This window comes from Saimiri boliviensis, chromosome 1 (genome assembly GCF_048565385.1).
Source record: "Saimiri boliviensis isolate mSaiBol1 chromosome 1, mSaiBol1.pri, whole genome shotgun sequence".
Taxonomy (NCBI): Eukaryota; Metazoa; Chordata; class Mammalia; order Primates; family Cebidae; genus Saimiri; species Saimiri boliviensis.
Window position 1 is genome coordinate 102,820,247 of NC_133449.1, and position 17,344 is coordinate 102,837,590.

Sequence of the window (17,344 nt, forward strand, 5' to 3'; positions counted from 1 at the left end):
TGCCAGGACAGTCGATGCAGCAGAACCCACAGCTGAGTAACATTCCCCGTGGCCTGAGGCGCCCAGAACTCTGAGAAGCTCGGCCCAGGGCCAGCTGTGTGGGAGAGGGCCGGAAAATGCTGAAGGCACTGGTGGGCTGGGACTGGTGGACACTGAACCCCCTGAGCCACCCAGAGTGCAGGACCTGTGGACACAGCTTCCGGGTTAACCCCAGGGCCTGCAGCACATAGACCCGCCCCAGACACCGAGCCCCAGACACCCGGAGGTCGAGCCAGCAGCCTGTCGGCGGCAGTTTCTGCAGGGGGTAGGGATATAAGCCTGTGGATCCCCCAGTTCATCTAAGTCAAGGTCAGCCAGCGCCAAGGCTAGCTGGAAAGACCTGGGACCCCCCAGCTGAGGCTTCGGGGCCTCAGTAGCTGAGACCGACAAGGTGGGCTCTCCACCTGCTATCACCGGCATGGCCCCGCACACTCCCCCTGCTGCTCACACCTGTACGGCCCCACACCCTCCCCCTGCTGCTCACACCTGCACGGCCCCACACGCTCCCCCTGCTCACACCTGCACTACCCCACACACTCCCCCTGCTCACACCTGCACTGCCCCACACGCTCCCCCTGCTCACACCTGCACTGCCCCACACGCTCTCCCTGCTCACACCTGCACTGCCCCACACGCTCCCCCTGCCCACACCTGCACGGCCCCACACGCTCTCCCTGCTCACACCTGCACTGCCCCACATGCTCCTCCTGCTGCTCACACCTGCACTGCTCCACACGCTCCCCCTGCCCACACCTGCACTACCCAACACACTCCCCCTGCTCACACCTGCACTGCACCACAAGCTCCCCCTGTCCACACCTGCACTGTCCCACATGTTCCCCCTGCCAACACATGCACTGCCCCACACGTTCCCCCTGCTCACACCTGCACTGCTCCACACGCTCCCCCTGCTCACACCTGCACTGCCCCACACGCTCCCCCTGCTCACACCTGTACTGCCTCAAAAACTCCCCCTGCTCACACCTGCACTGCCTCATGCTCTCCCTGCTCACACCTGCACTGCCCCACACACTTCCCCTGCTCACACATGCATGGCCCCACAGGCTCCCCCTACCCAAACGTGCACTGCCCCACATGCTCCCCCTGCTCACACCTGCACTGCCCCACACACTTCCCCTGCTCACACATGCACGGCCCCACACGCTCCCCCTGCTCACACCTGCACAGCCCCACATGCTCCCCCTACCCACACCTGCACTGCCCCACACGCTCTCCCTGTTCACACCTGTACTGCCTCAAAAACTCCCCGTTCACACCTGCACTGCCTTACACGCTCTCCCTGCTCACACCTGCACTGCCCCACACGCTCCCCCTGCTAACACCTGCACTGCCCCACACGCTCCCCCTGCTGACACCTGCACTGCCCCACACGCTCCCCCTGCTCACACCTGCACTGCCCCACACACCTCCCCTGCTCACACCTGCACTGCCCCGCACGCTCCCCCTGCTCACACCTGCACTGCCCCTGCATGCTCCCCTTGCTGCTCACACCTGTGGTGTCTCACACATGGCCCAGGGCATGAGCAGGTGAAGCCACAGTTGGCTGGTGTCTGTCGCCTTCATTAGTGAGCTATGGATGCTCCCCCTGCTTCTCTTGCCATTTCCCATGCCAGGGGCCCTAGCTCTATCGTCAGACGGAGAGATACCCTTGGGGTCAGGGCCACCTGGCCTCTGTGGAAGGTGACCAATAAACGGCTTTTACGGCTACCATGTGCCAAGCGCTGTGCAGACCTCGCTGATCCTCTTGCCACCTGCCTCTTACTGAGGGCGGAGAAGCTCACAGAGGCTGAGGTCCTGCCCGACATGTCAGGGTGGCGGTGCCCAGCTGTTACCTGCATCTGTGCTGCAGGCGGGAGTGGAGCAGCCCTACCACCCCATACCCTGTCTACTTGGCGTGTGGTGAACAGTGTGGCGAGGAAGCAGCCAGTAGGCAGCCACCCACGCCTCACGACGCCTGCTGTCCCCTTCACACAGCTGCTGGCCTCCCTCCGAGGGGTGCCTGCCCCTCCTGCCCAGAGGCTGACGGCTGGGAACACGTGTGGCCACAGCTGTGGGGGCCGTCAACACCTCCTGGCTACAGGGCTGGTGGCCAGTCCCTGGTGACAATGCAAGAAGATGGGCATGTGGGGCGTCCCTGTGGGGTGTAAGAAGGAGAGTGTGGTGGGGCGTCCCTGTGGGGTGCTCCCATCCTGACCAGGCTGCCCTTGGGCCAGCGAAGGTTGGGCACGCTCAGAAGGGAGCTGGCAGGGATGGGGTTGGGAGCTTCAAATGCCAGGCTGGCTCTGGGGACACGGGTCCAGGACACTGGGGATGCCACCTGTTTGGACCTTTCAAAACCCTCCCACGGAGGCAGCTTCATTCCAGCTTTGAAAATCGAATAACAGAAGTGGCTGCACAGAGAGCCCCCCTCCGGGGAGCTGGTGCCGGGCACTGGGCGGGCTTGTGGGGCGGACGGACACGCCACGTTTCGTAAGGTTGAGAGGGTGGCCAGGAGACCAGGGCTGTCAGGCCACAGCACAAGGAGTTACCACAGTCATCATCCAACAAGGGCTTACGGCCACAGCCTGCATGCTTGTGACACGCTGGGCTGGAAGCCAGAGCAGACAGTGCCCTGTGGTGCCCAGGGCAGTCAGAATTTCGTGGGTCCCCATTGGGCAGAACAGCGGCCGTCCCTTTACCAGGAGACCTGGAGAGCGGCTCACCGCGGGGAGGCTCTTCTTGATGACTTACAGATACTGAGGCCTCCTGTCACTCTCGTGGACCCTCTGCGGTGACGCTACCATCAGCCCATTTTACCATCAGCCCATTTTACAAGGAGGGACGAGGCTCAGAGAGGTGACATGATCTATGCAGGGCCCCACCGCAAGTCCGCTGCATGCTGGGATCTGAACCCCGACCCAGAGCTGCCCCCACCAGGGCCAGGCTCTGCAGGACTTCCAAGTCCTGGCTTGTCATCAATGCACCCTCCTCCTCCTGGGGCTCAGGGTACTTGCAAAGAGGCAGCAGGTCTAGAATTCAAACCAGAGGCGAACGGAGGCTGTCGGGGGCAGGAGGCCCCATGCCTGAGGAACACACCAGGGAGTGGCTGGTGGCCTCCCCTCTGCTCTGCGGGCCCCATCCCGGGTTGTGCAGGGCAGCCGTGCAGGTGATAGGACCTCATGGGGTTTGCTGAATCCTAAGTGTTCCCGGCTGTGTGGCCTAGGGAGAGCCTCTTCCCCTCTCTGAGCCTTACTTTCGTCCTCTGTACGTGTGGAGGAAGCCGGCTGACAGGGTGATGACGGGGAGGTCCCCACAGCCTGCCTGGCATGCAAGGGGACCAGGCCGAGGCTTACAGAGCCATGTGTGCCTCAACTTGCCCCTGTGGCTGCCCCCGGCTCAGACTCCACCCAAGAAAGCAAAGTGACAAGGACCCCAGGGAAGATGAGGGTGAGTGGGGGTGGTTACAGGAACAGGATTTGTGGCCAACGAAATAGCCTGGGACTTGGCCAGGACCTGAGAAGGGACCTGGGCAGGAGAGGGGGTGGGGTGAGGGCAGCAGGGAGTCGGGGGTCTGCACTGTAGCAGCCGGGGCCGTCTCTGGAGGGCACGTCGCCTCTCTCCTGCTCGAGACCCTCCAGCAGCTCCCACTGCACATGGGGATTCAGTCCACATCACTCCCTGACCCTGCTCTCCCCCAGGGCTTGGCCACCTCCCCTCCTTCCCTCACTTCCGCAGAAGAGGCCGCCCGTCCCCAGAGCTCTTCCAGCCTCCCCCGTTCACCTCCCTAGGACGTCCCCTTGCTCAGTGGCCCTGCCTCTTGCCGGACCTGTCTACAGGGTCTCTGTGCTTGGCTGGGTCTCCCAGGAAATAGCTCAACCGGGGCAGCCTCCAAAGGAAGTCCCCCAGAGAAAATGCCTCTTTGGGGTCCACCCCTTAGGGGCTGGAAGGGAGCAGAGACGAAAGTGGGGGTGAGTGGGCACAGTGGTTAGGGGCAGGGCTGAAGGAGGTGGGGCTGGGCGCTGGAGGGGGATGTGTGGGAGGGGCCAGGCTGCCCAGCTGCAGGACACGGGGGGGGCGGGGGGCCGGGGCTCAGGGCAGGGGACCCACGGCTGCCCTGGACACCCACCTCCTTGGAACCGGCTGGGCAAGGAGGCACGGCGGGTCTACCACACAGCTGCAGAGGGAGGCTGAGTCCTGCCGGCCGGGCTTCCTCAAACAAGCCACAGCCTGTCCGCCGTTTCCTCGCACCTGGGCCAGTGCAGCACGGTCCGTCACTAAAGTGATGGAGGGGAAGCCATGCTCGGCAGGGGCCCAGTGCTCCCTGTGATCACTTGAAGTGCTGGCTGTTACCCTTCTCCATCCCTGCACACCCAAGCAGTATGGGGAGCCCCCCACGGGTCCGTGGCTCCACCAAGGCCATCCGCAGGCTCCTCTCCAGGCGAAGGCAGCACTAGACGGGCCCAGCCTCGTCCTTCCCGGGTGCCTGGCTTCCCGCCCCATTCCCTGCTGAGGCCCTGCACCTCGACCAAGCGCCATTTCCACTCCCCAGACCCAGTTTGAGGCTCGGAGGCCCCGTGGGCTACCAGCTTGTGGCTGTGAACCACGCAGGAAGAGGCCGGGCCAGGCCCATCCCCTCGTCCTGTGCACAGGACCACTTACTGGCCTCCATCTGCAAGACGGCCCATCCAGACACGGAGGAGAACTCAGTCACCAAACCACTTGGAGAAATAAAACTGCTGGCACACAGAGCCCCTCGTGCTGCACAGCAGACCCGTGTCCTGGCACCGTGGCTCCCAGTAAACCCGGGGCTCAGCAGCGCCAGGAAAGGGGCAGCCTCTGTCTCTAGGGGTTTGTGTCTCAGGGCAGAAGAGTGAAGTGGCAGGGAGGGCTGATGTCATGGAGGGCTGACGTCATGGAGGAACACCACTTCCCAGGCCTGATCCCAGCATCCTCTACTCGCTGCCCCGTGAGGCAGGCACCATAACTACATCCACTTTCTAGATGGGGAAACTGAGGCCCAGAGAGGGCAAGTGACTTATTCTGGGACTCAGAGCCCAGAAGCACCAGAGTGTGTGCCTGGAGCCCCCCTCGGCCGCCCTCGGGCCGCACACGGCAGCCACCAGGAGGTGAACCAGCCCAACGCCAGCCAGCCTGGACCCTGACTCGGCAGCACTGGGACGTGTGGCCCTGCGGGTGTCACAGGGGCCGAAGGGACTCTGCCTCGCACTCGAGGCTGGGGTGGGTGACCCGTTGCCATAAGGGATCTGGGGTTGCACCCGGGGTTGGCCGGGCTCTGAGGCGTGAGCATAAGGATGGTTGTTCCAACCCTGAGGGGGTTTCTTTCCAGAGCTCAAAGTACCCATGAAACAGAAATGAGGCCTCCAGCATCCCTGAGCCCCACGTCAGCTGCAAGGGGATCCCGGTCCCCGAGGCCACCCCCATTTATTTTTGAACAGCCCCCGAGGCCCAGCTTCACTCGTGCAGAAACCAGTTGTGGCAAAGCGAGGGTCCAGCCTGCCTGTGCAGAAGGAGCCTGGAATTTGGGGAGGGTCCCGTGGCCTGGCTGCCCCATACAAGCGGGTCCCCGGGGCACCTGCTGTCCCACCCTGGCCACCCTCCCACGTCCTGCACATGTGTCCTAACGGTACTGTAGTCCTCTTGCTGGGGCGGGCCGGGTCACTCTGGGTGTTGGCCCCTGTGCTGAGGTCCTGGCTCAAAGGCAGGTGGGCAGGGGATGCGGAGTCTCATCAGAAGGGCCCCGACACCTGGAGGGGAAGGGTCTCACACAGAGGGCCAAGCCCATCCTCATGGACTCTTCCGTGGCCCCGATGGAGAGACTGCGCTTTTCCATATTGAGTGGGGGAACCGAGGCACAGATAGGCCGAGCATGGGGATAGCCAGGTGTGGATCCAGCTGGCCTGGCCCAGCTGCCCCTTCCACACCAGCCACAGAGGGCACCTGCAGCGTGGGAGGTGCAGCTGCCCTCCTGGCCTCCCCACCTCTGTGGCTCGGGCCTCTGCCAAGCGTCCTCACTCTCCCTGCCCATGGCTGATGGCGGCCTCTTCTACTTGTCTGTCCCCCGACCCCAGAACAGGGGCTCTGCCTGTCCTTCCCACCCTCCGTGGCTCAGGCGCTGGCTCCGGGCTCAATGTGTCCCTCTCTGGGCACGGCAGAGTCGTGGGTGCCCTGATGTTGGGTTTCCCTGCATGTGGCTTCCCCCAAAGGGTCTGGGCATGCAGGAGCCGGTCAAAGACGTCTAAAGGAAGAAGACGGAGAGAGGGCGCCGGCTCCTCCCCAGCCCTGGCTGCAGGCTCACCTGCCTCCCAAGCTCCCACCTGTCAAGGAAATTCCCAGACCTACTGGGCACGACGGCTCATGCATGTAGTCCCAGCACTCTGGGAGGCCAAGGGGGCAGATCACCTGAGGTTAGGCATTTGAGACCAGCCTGGGCAACATGGTGAAACCCCATCTTACTAAAAATACAAAAGTTAGCTGAGCGTGATGGTGTTTGTGTGTAATTCCAGCTACTTAGGCATTTGAGACCAGCCTGGGCAACATGGTGAAACCCCATCTTACTAAAAATACAAAAGTTAGCTGAGCGTGATGGTGTTTGTGTGTAATTCCAGCTACTTGGGAGGCTGAGGCCTGAGAACTGCTTTAGCCTGGGAGGCGGACGTTGCAGTGAGCTGAATTCGTGTCACTGCACTCCAGCCTGGACATCAAAGAGAGAGTCTATAAAAGAAAATTCCCAGACCATGGAGGCCACTCCCTGGGGCCCATGGGAGAGGCCGTGTCTTTCCCAGATGGCGCATCCAGTTCCCAGCGAAATGTTGCTAACCAGCCGGCAGAGGAAGCCACTTTCCAGGCCTGGCGGAGCAGGTGGGAAAGAATACAGAATGTGCCGGGACCAGCCACTCATCCATCACTTTCCCTGTTCGCCTGGGGCGCCCAGCCCGCCCTGCCCAGCTGGGAAACGGCCACAGGCCAGGGCTCCCAGCCAGGGGGTTCCAGAACCCTCCATGGGAGGGGAAGTCGTGGCTTCCCGGCCTTCCCCGCCTCATGCCCTCCTCAGCTCTGGAGCCACAGGCCCTGCTTCTGCTGTAGCCTCCTCTGACTGTCACGCAGGATGCTGGGCAGGTGACACAGGTGACTGCCTTGAGGCCTTTACACAGGCAGTGCAGCCACGGCGATGGTGCCCTCTGTGTGCCTTGCCTGACCTGAGCATTTGTGCAGGTCACCTCGTTTCAGGTCCCCGCAGGTCTAGGAGGCTGTCAGTTGGAGAAACTGAGGCTCAGGCCCAGGCCACCTGGCTCTGGAGCCCACTGCTCCAGGCATTTGGGACATGCTTCCGTGGAGGGGGGTCGTCTCTGGCCTCCCCAGAGCTGACCGCAGGCAGGCAGGGGAGGAGGGGGCGCAGCCCACAACAGGTCCCAAGGGCTCCAGGCCTCTCCTCCGGTCAGCCCAGCCGACCATCATCCCAGGATGCCCCAGGGCCCAGCCTCAGAGGCGCAGCAAGGCCTCTCGCACAGCCTTTCCTGGGGCTGTGGTGCAGACTGGGCTCCCGGCGCTCAGGATGGGCCCTGCGCCCAGAACAGTGCTGTGCCTCAGCTGGCCCCTCTGTAAAAGTGCAGAACTGGGGGGCTGAGCTCAGGCTCTGGATGCTGCAGCCTGGGTGGGCGGCCTCAGTGTCCACATCTGTGCAACGGGGATGAGAAATGACATGAATGCACATGGGACAGTCATTGGCCATCCTGGGTGACCCCGGTGGTGCCTGGGACGAAGGACGCCACGGCTTTACACAGCTGCTCATTCTCCTTCCAAATTTGCTGGCCATCTGGGACAGGCACAGATGAGCAGAGAGGAGACCCCGAGGGTCATTTACAAACGGCCACCCTCCCGCTCCTCATGGCCCCGGAGATCGGCGACCTGGAACCCACACTGCCCCGAGGGGTGAGGTCACCTTAGGTATCTGGCCACGGTTGCGCGGTGAGTGAGGGGCAGAGCCGGGAATGGAGCCCCAGCCTCGAATTCCACCCTCTACTTGGCCGGGCAGCCATCCTGTGCAGTGAGCCCAGGCCAAGGTAAACCAGACACTTGCTTTCGGGGAGCCAGAGGGGCCAGCCACCCTCCCAGACACACTTGCCAAGAGCAGTACACAGCAGCTTCCTGGCCCCTTGGCCAGCACCAGAGCAGCCCTGCCCTTCTTCACTTCGTGCCCGGCTGCCCCTCCGGCCTCACTGCCCGGCTCCCTGCACCCCCGGGCTGGGCCTCGGCCACTGGCTGCCCCTGCCCCAGGACCTCTTCGTGGTGGGGCCTCTGCAGGGAAATCGTGTCCCCATGGTCCCCGAAAGTCGTCCTGTCATCCTTACGCTTTGCCCCAGGCCCGGCCTCCCAGTGAGGCTGCAGCCCCACAGCCCTTTGCCCCGGCTCCCCTCCTGGCGCTGTTTCTCCCCACAGCTCTGCCGGCCAGCCCATCTGTCTTGCGCCTCTTTCTCTCTTGTGGACGCTCCAGGTGAGCTCCAGGAGGGCTGGGCTTTTCTGCCTCATCAGCCACAGCGGGCAGCAGTGCCTGCCACACCCCACACTGCAGGTGCTCAGCAAACACCTGCTGCATGGTGACCGAGAAAACCCGGAGAGGCACAGCCCGCTGAGGACCGACAGGCCCAGCCTCGGTGTCCTCCGGAGACACCGTCATCCGAAGGCCTGGGTAGGGGCGGCACCCTCCCACCTCCGGAAGAGCTGCGGGGTGAGCTGCAGATGGCGTGAGCAGTGCAGGGTGCTCCCCGCGGCAGGGTCTCTGTGCCCGCTCTCTGGAGCCCCCAAGGGGCAGGTGAAACAGGAGAACCTGGTGCTGACTGGGAAGGGCCCTGAGAAGGTCTTTGACCAGCGCCAGACCTGGGGCTCCCAGGCCAAGACGAAGGCAAAGTGAAGGGACATAGGGCTCCTTTGGGGCAGACCCCAGGACAGCGGGTGCCCCCCACCCCCGCCTCCAGAGCTAAGTGCGGGGATGAGGGTGGGTGAGAGCCTGAGAGCCTCAGGGGCTGCCCCACATCTGGCTTCTACCGGCCTCCCTGCCTGGAGAGTAAGCAGCCATATCAGCACGGGCGAGCAGTACCTTCTCCCCGTCGGTCTGGGAAGGCCCTCCTGCCCCCTCAAGGGACGAGGAAGCAAGTCCCATTTCTCTCCCTGACCCTTCCTGGTCCTCGGGGGCCTGACCCAGGGCAGATCCTTACTCTGGCCCCACAAACTCACCCCTGCTGCCCTTCCCGCCATGGACAGGAACGAGGAACCCTGACCCCAGGGGCTGCGGGTGATGACTATGGAGGTCACGGGTTGCCATGACAACAGAGCAAGGCTGGGTGGCTGGAAAGTCAGTTAGCATCCCGCTACGACCAACTGTGTGAACTCGGGATGGGGGTTGTCCCCAAACCTATATGAGTCTCTGGCTCCCCTCGGGTAAGATGGGGCGCCTCTCTGGGTAGAGTGATTTCAGACAGTGAACAAAGAGGCTTCTGCAAACTCGAAAGCCCGCCGTGACCCTGCCATGGGTACAGCATCTCTCGAGTCAAAGGACTGGGGCAGGGAGGGAACAGAAACCTCAGGCTCTCCCTCCCTGGGGGAATGGAGCTGGCTTTTCTCCTCAATTGGCCTCAGTTTCTCAACTGTAAATGGGAATGAGGATGGAATTCGCCCCACAGAATCGTGGAGGGACGAGGTGCAGGAGCTCATGAAGAGCATCCAGAACAGAGCGCCTCAAGGCCCACGACGCAGCCTCCTGGGGACGGGCACGGGACGAGGGGGCAGAGAGGAGGCCCTGTCCTCAGGACACGTGCACCAGGTTTTTAAACTCCTCTTTGCTGACAGCAGGTCTGCACTGGAGCTCAGGTTCTGAAACCAATCTTTCATTTCAATCCCAGCTGACTGACCAAGCCATGTGGTGTGAGAGGCCTGACTCGCAGGTGGGAAACTGAGGCACGGAGCTGTGATGCCGCTTGCCCCAGTCACCCTGCTGTCATGTTTCGGGCCATCTGGCCAGCCACAGTGGCCGCGTGGAGCTGGCTCATGTGGGGCTCATCCTTGGCACCGTGCCCAGAGCCAGCCCACAGGTGACCACGAGCAACAGTGTTGGGTAAAGGGACGAATTAGAGAGCCTCTGGGGAACAGTGAAGACCCCCCCCACACACCCCCGCAGCCATGTGGGGGAAGCTCTGTCACTCAGAGTTGGCTGGCAGGGCCTGGGCTGCCATCACCACCACGAACAGGTGCCCCGGGCATCCCTCCAGTGAGGGAAGGAGGCAGAGGCCCCCTGTGTCACAGATGTGCTACTAAACCGTATCACACAAAAATCTCACGAAAAGTCCCCTCCGGGCGCAGCCCAGGGCTCTCCATTTAATGGGAGCCCCCAAGCCGCCTCTGCCTGCAGGCTGGGCCCACCCGTGCCTTCTGCACCCTGATGCGGCCCCAAGCAGAACTGGCCTTGCCTACTCCCTCCCCCAGGAGAGAAGGAAACCTCCTTCATGGGTTTTTGAGGACCAAGGAGCCCTTCTGGACAGCTGCGACCTGCTAGTGAACCTGGGCTCACCAAAGAGACGCAGGAGATACACATGTGCTGTGTGACCGGGGCCGACAGGACAGGTGGGCTGGGGGTCTCTCCGCAGTCCTGGCCAGTCACGCCGGCTGCCAGCCTCAGGGCCTTGGCACCAGCTGGAACACTTTCTCTGACTCTGCATGTCCGTCTCCTCATTGTTTGGGCCTGGCGCAAACGTCCTGACCCAGAGAAGCCTTCCCTGACTACCCAGCTCAAAGCGTCCCTGCCCCCGGCGTGCCCCCCACATCCTGACCACCCGGCTCAAAGCATCCCTGCCCCCGGCGCCCTCCGCCACGTCCTGACCACCCGGCTCAAAGCGTCCCTGCCCCTGGTGTGCCCTGCCACGTCCTGACCACCCGGCTCAAAGCGTCCCTGCCCCCGGCGTGCCCCCCACATCCTGACCACCCGGCTCAAAGCGTCCCTGTCCCTGGCGCCTTCCGCCACGTCCCGACCACCTGGCTCAAACCGTCCCTGCCCCCAGCGCCCTCCGCCACGTCCCGACCACCCAGCTCAAAGCATCCCTGCCCCCGGCGCCCTCCGCCACGTTCCGACCACCCGGCTCAAAGTGTCCCTGCCCCTGGCGCCCTCCGCCACGCCACCCGTTTTCCTTCTCCGGCCACTTGTCAGCGCCTGAAGCCTCCTTATGTGTGAGTCCTTGGGTTTATACCCGTCCTCCCCAGGGCAGGACCTGAACAGCACCTGGCATGTGGTACGACCCCATAAAGGTTTGCTGACTGGCCCGTAAAGACAAAGCCCCCATGTGCCTCCCTGGCAGCGGCAGCCCGACATCCTGACCTGGGCAGGTTCAGGAGGATGGCTCGGCTCACTGCCACAGGACACAGCCTGGACGGGGCTTGAATCAAGTCCTGCCCCTCTGCCTGTGAGCCCAGCAAGCTGCTCGCTCCCCTCATCCATTAAGCAGGGGAACACCCCTCCCGCGGGTGCGTCTGAGGACCAAGAGCTTCTTGAGTCTGTCTTGCTGCAGGGGCTCGGGGGCCGGTCATGGTTATTTGGGACCCTCCCCTGCGAGGAATGTTTCCTGCTGATGGCCTCGATTTCCCACCCCGCTCAAGCCCCTGCCCTTTTGATGTGATTCTGGCTCTTTCCGTAGAGAGGCAGGGTCCACTTCCCTGCTCCCACTGGATCTGGGCTGACTGGAGGACTTGCTTTGGCTGGGGACAGGATGTGGCACAAGGGATGTGACAACCCTGAGCCTTGATGCAAGCGGCCGGCAGCCTCACTGGCCCTCTGTGGGTCCCCACATGAACACACTCAGGATGAGACACACACAGGGTAGGATTGGCCCAGCCACTTAGCAGAGCTGCTGACCCATGGCTGACCACAGACTGGCCAGCAAACCCACCCATGCCCAGAAGAACCACCCTGCCGAGCTCGCCCAAACTGCCAACCTAAAGAACTGTGAGCCAAAGAATGGTGGTTGCTTTGAGCCACTGTTTGAGGGCGGCTTGTTACACAGCAGTAGCTGACTGATACACTTCAGTACTTAGAATCTCAACATATCAGAGCTGCAAGAGACCTGAGAGACCAACAATCAAATTTCACAGATGCTGAAAGGGCAGCTGGGAAGCTGGACAAAAAAGTGACCCACCTCATCTCCAGCCAAACCAGGCCTCAGATGCCAAGGATGCTCCTGCCCTTTGCTACTCCACCCCCCATCGCTCTGTGCCGGGGTCTCAGCTGGGACAAGCAATTCCACCTTCAGGAATGCATTCTCAGGAAATAACCGGGTGTGCACCAACATTGACCTACAAGGCTGTTCATCACAGCACCGTTTATGAGAATGGCAAACGGAATAAATACAGTAGCTCCTCAGAGAGGGCTGGGCAGACACATCTACTCCACGCAAAACTAAGGAGCCTGAAAAACCATGCCGTGGCCACCTTCACTTTGGAAAGCTGTTTCCTGGTATCTGCTGACTGGACCAGTCACAGCTGCGGGTGCATAGAACCAGCAGAAGAGTCAACACACGCACACGTCTCCAGAGCAACGAGCAAGGACTTCACAGGCCACTTCCTCAGCAAGGGGGCACCAAGGTGGAGGAACAGCGGCTGCAGCACGGCCACACAGTGGAATACAATGCAGCAAGGACAAAGGACCGGCACCACCAAGTACAACCCTGCACACGGTCTCACACTCATGGCGGCCAGGCCCTGCAGAGCATGTGTGCGAGAGTCCGTTTCTAGAAAATTCAGAATCAGGCAGCAACACTCTGTGATGCTAGAGATCAGGGTGGTGGCTCCCAACAGCGGAGTGACCAGGGGCCTCGGGGGCAGGTCGGAAAAGGTTTGTTGGTCAGGCCCGTGGTCGTGCGTGTGACGCTTTGTGAAGCCTGTCGGGCTGCACACTTCTGTGTGCTGGGCTGCAAGGGTACATTTACTTGCAAAAACCATGTCACAGGACGTTCTCTATGGACACGGTGACCTGTGAGAGAAAACCAACAAGGTGACAGAGCAGAGCTTCTACTTTGGGAATAAACACAGGCATGGAAAGCCAGCGAGGCCAGAGGCGTGATCGTGGGCCCTCGCGGGCAGGCCGCAGTCACAGCTGCCACGCTCTTGCAGTGTTTTCAAGCGTCCAGGGTGAGTCTGAGTCTGGCCTTGGCCCAGCCACTGAGCCCAGAGCCCCAAGCCATCCAAGTTGCCCCGACCTCTGCCCTGCACCCGGAGGACGGTGTCCAGGGACTGCTCTTTTACAGCACCCTGGGGGTCAAGCAAAGCCTGGAGGGGCTGGGGGATAGTGGTGAACTCAGAGGCTGGAGTTAAAATCTTCCCTGCTCCCCAAAGGGCCACAAATGGGACCCAGATGTCTGGGGCCTGCTCACCCCATGGCAGCACACAGAGGAAGCGCATTCCCTGCCCAGCTGCCAGGCTGCACTGCCAACAGCAACGCCCTGAGAGCCTGGGGGGGAGGCGGCCCTGCCACCTGGGCCGCCTGCTGCCGGGGCAGGTGGGGGTCAGGGTGTGGTTGCCAGGCCAGGAAGGGGCGGAAGGAGGAAGGAGCGCTGTTTTCACCTAGCACCGGCCCTGGCACCCTGGGAGTCCTGGGTGCAGCCGGTCACCCAGGACAGACACGGTTTCTGGGTGAGGATGTGCGTGCTGGAGGGGCTGCCAGAAGGAGGTGTGTGCGCTGGGGGGACTGCCAGGAGGAGGTGTTCGTGCTGGGGGGGCTGCCAAGAGGAGGTGTGCATGCTGGGGGCGCTGCCAGGAGGAGGTGTGTGTGCTGGGGGGGCTGCCAGGAGGTGTGTGTGCTGGGGGGGCTGCCAGGAGGAGATGTGTGTGCTGGGGGGGCTGCCAGGAGGAGGTGTGTGTGCATGGGTATGTATCCGTGTGTGTACTCATGTGTCAATGTGGCTGTATGTGCACATGTGTATTCATGTATGTGTGTGCGCATGGGTGTGTATTCGTGTGTATGTGCATGTGAGTGCATGTGTGTGTGTCCTCGTGGGGTGGGTGTTCACATGTGCATTTTCTCTAGTGAGGACTGTGACGTCAGGAATGGCTGCAGAGTGCCCCAACCTGAGTGAGTATGGTCTGATCTGTACACAGAGCTTCTCTGGAAGGAACAAGAGGCGGCCACTGGGGAGAGTGGGTGGGCTGGGCACGGAAGAAGGGGTAGGGGGATCCTCTGCCTTCACTCTTTGCCTCCCAGCCCTTTATTTGACACCACATCCTCGATTTATTTTTGAAAATGCCTTTGGCCAATGGCGCAGGCCTCTCCTCACTGTGGCCCCTCGGGTGGGAGACCTGCTAGGTGGAGGGACCAGCAGAGAGGAGGGTCACACACGTCACATGGGTTACTAGAAAGGCGCAGCAGCAGGGATTCTTTCAGAAAAAGCAGTTGCACGGGAGGCTGAGGCAGGAGATTGCGCCACTGCACTCCAGCCCCGGGCGACAGAACAAGACTCCATCTCAAAAAAAAAAAAAAGAAATGAAAGAAAAAGAAAAAGGAGAACAGGCGGACTCTAAGGAGTTGGTGGGCTGTCACTGACCCAGGCTGGGGCTGCAGGTGTGACTTAGCCAGCCCCGCCCTCTGCACAGCTATGCTCCTGTAGCGGAACGTCCCACAGCCGGCCCTGGACAAGCAAGGGCCAGAGAACCTTCCAGGAAGAGGCGATGCCACACCTGGTTCTGAAGGCTTCAGGACTGGCATTGTGAGAGAAAGGCGGAGGGGAGGGCCTGCCCAGGGAGGGCACAGAGGCTGGGATGCTGGGGACAAGCGGGTGGCACAGCCCTGGGAACAGGACCCTCCCACGTGCAGAGCCAGCGGAGCCATTGCTGGGCTGGCGGGGAAGGCCCAGCCGTCTGTGGAGGGTCTGGGAAGCCAGGCCCTCTGGGGATTTTCCTCAGCCGCCAGTGAGGTGCCAGGGAGGCTTAACTGACCAGTTAAGCCTGTTGTCACTGTTTAAAAAACGCACCAGTTGACTGCAAATCACCTTGAAGTCTGCAGAGGAGCTGCCATGTTTAAAGTCGTGCTGTTGCCTGTGTGGACGCTAGAGAATAATTCGGGTCTGGCGGCTCATGGTATGGGTGTCAAATGCAGAACGCTTTCCCTGAAGTTTCAGGAGGTTCTCTCAGCAGCGTCATGAGTACGACATGTGATGTGCACACACAACACACGCCTGCAGATGAGTGCGTGGGGCCACGATGCCCTCGGACACAGGCACGGAGGGACCCCGGGACACGGTGCACACGAAACCCAAACATCCTAGCAGCCCCACGGGACTTGAGAGGCAGCCTGCGCTGGCCTTGCCTGGGGCTTCCCCCTGCGCACGTGGATGTTCCGTGAGATGGCGTGGCCAGGCCGTGCAGCCGTGACTCACGTGGAGAGACAGCATGGCCTCCCTGGTGCCAATGCCCCTTTTGCTTCTCAGTTTTTTGACTGTGAGACACCGACCTGGGCCCTCACTGACCCCTGCAGACTGGGGGTGAAGGGAGGCCTGGGAGAAGGCCCCACCACGGCACGGGCCCCGTCCTCTTGCCCGGGCATCAGAAGGGGCCTGGTTCTCCCGCCCTTGCTGGGTGGGCTGGGACTGCCCCTGGAACCAGCCATATCACGCGCAGGTCACAGCCACACCCTGGGAGACCTTTCCCTCCCTCACCTCCCAGACGGGCTGGGGCTCCTGCCCTCGAGGACACACACCATTGGCGCAGGCCTTTAGCTCCACGCGCACAGCCCGCTCAACTCCCCAAAACGCGTTGCTGGTTTTATGTTGTGAGCCCCGCACAGGAGGCTGGGTGGTGGGAGGGCGGAGCAGAGCCATGCCCAGGCCGGAGACCCTAGACCAGAGCATTCTGTCTTCTTGCCACGAGAACTCTCTAAACATTCCAGAAGTTCCATGGTAGGTCACCCAAATGGCCCAGGAGATAAGGAGAAGCTGGGGCCACCGTGCCTCCAGGGCTGGTGTGGAGCAAGGTCACCAGCATCGCCTCAGGCACTGGCCCCACAGCCCAGTATCCACTCAACCTTACAGGTAAAAAGCCCAGTGCCCACGGCCATCATCACGAGGGCCAAACCCACTCCTCGAATTCTCCACATGGTGCACGTGGCACACGGCGTGCCGGGCGGGGGCTCCCTCCCACCTGGAGCAGCCTCTCCACCGAGTGCCCGGGCGGGACCTCAGCTACTTCTGAGCACGGGCAGTCTGGTGCTCGGTTACTCTAAGAGCAAAGGCAAAGGATGGCGTCTTGTCGAAGTCATAGCACTGCTCCTCTTAATCCTTGGAGGCCACTGCAATGCAAGTCTGGGGGCCGTGTCAGACCCCGCCTCACACTGAGGTCCACTGGGCCTCGGTTTCCTCATCTGCACAAAGGGGACGGTCCTAACTCCTCCCTTGGGAGTTAGCCCGGAACAGCATGAGCATTAATGAGAATTCAAGTGATTCACAAGCGCAGGCATACAGTAAGTGCTCAATTAGTGCTGGTGGGTAAACCACTGGCTTCTCCAGCACTCGGCTGATGGATTCATCCCTCTCCCTGGGGTGGGTGTTCCTGCCTTCCTCCTACCCCAGACGGTGAAAGGTCAGGCTCTGTGCATCCGAGGCCTCCGTCCTCCCACCCAGGGACGTGAAATTGGCTGACCACTGAAACTTCTGCAATCGTGGAATGTTCCAGGCCCTGACAGTTGCTGGAGCCCCACCTGGCTGCCAAGAACAAGAAAGGAGGCCCTATGAGGGAATAACTCAATTTCACATTTTATCTTTTTTTTTTTGGATGGAGTTTCACTATGTCACCCAGAAGTGTAGCGGCAGGATCTCGGCTCACTGCAACCTCTGCCTGTCAGATTCAAGCAATTCTTGTGCCTCAGCCTCCCAAGCAGCTGTGGTTACAGGCACATGTCACCATGCCTGGCTAATTTTTGTATTTTCTTTTAGTAGAGATAGGGTTTCACCACGTTGGCCAGGCTGGTCTTGAACTCCTGACCTCAAGTGATCCGCCCACCTCAACCTCCCAAAGTGCTGGGATTACAGGCTTGAGCCACTGCACCCAGCCAGGAATATTTCATCTTAATTAATTTAAATTCCAGTGGTCATAGGTGGTGCCTGGTGACGGAGTGGCAGGGCCCCACCACGCAATGCCAAAGGTACCGAAAGCGCAGGCGGCTGACAGTGGCCTCTGCCTCCCTGGGCATGGTGGGGGGGCAGCCACACCAGCCTGCTCCCAGATTCTGCTAGGAGGACTGGGTCCCCCGCCCCTCCCT

At 61.6% G+C, this 17,344-nt stretch overlaps 1 protein-coding gene across 2 annotated transcripts in view; it reads right to left on the reverse strand.

Moving 5' to 3' along the window:
• The window catches only part of CBFA2T3 (CBFA2/RUNX1 partner transcriptional co-repressor 3), a 91,713-nt gene that overhangs the window by 27,161 nt on the left and 47,208 nt on the right, over nt 1-17,344 (reverse strand). The window lies entirely within an intron of this gene.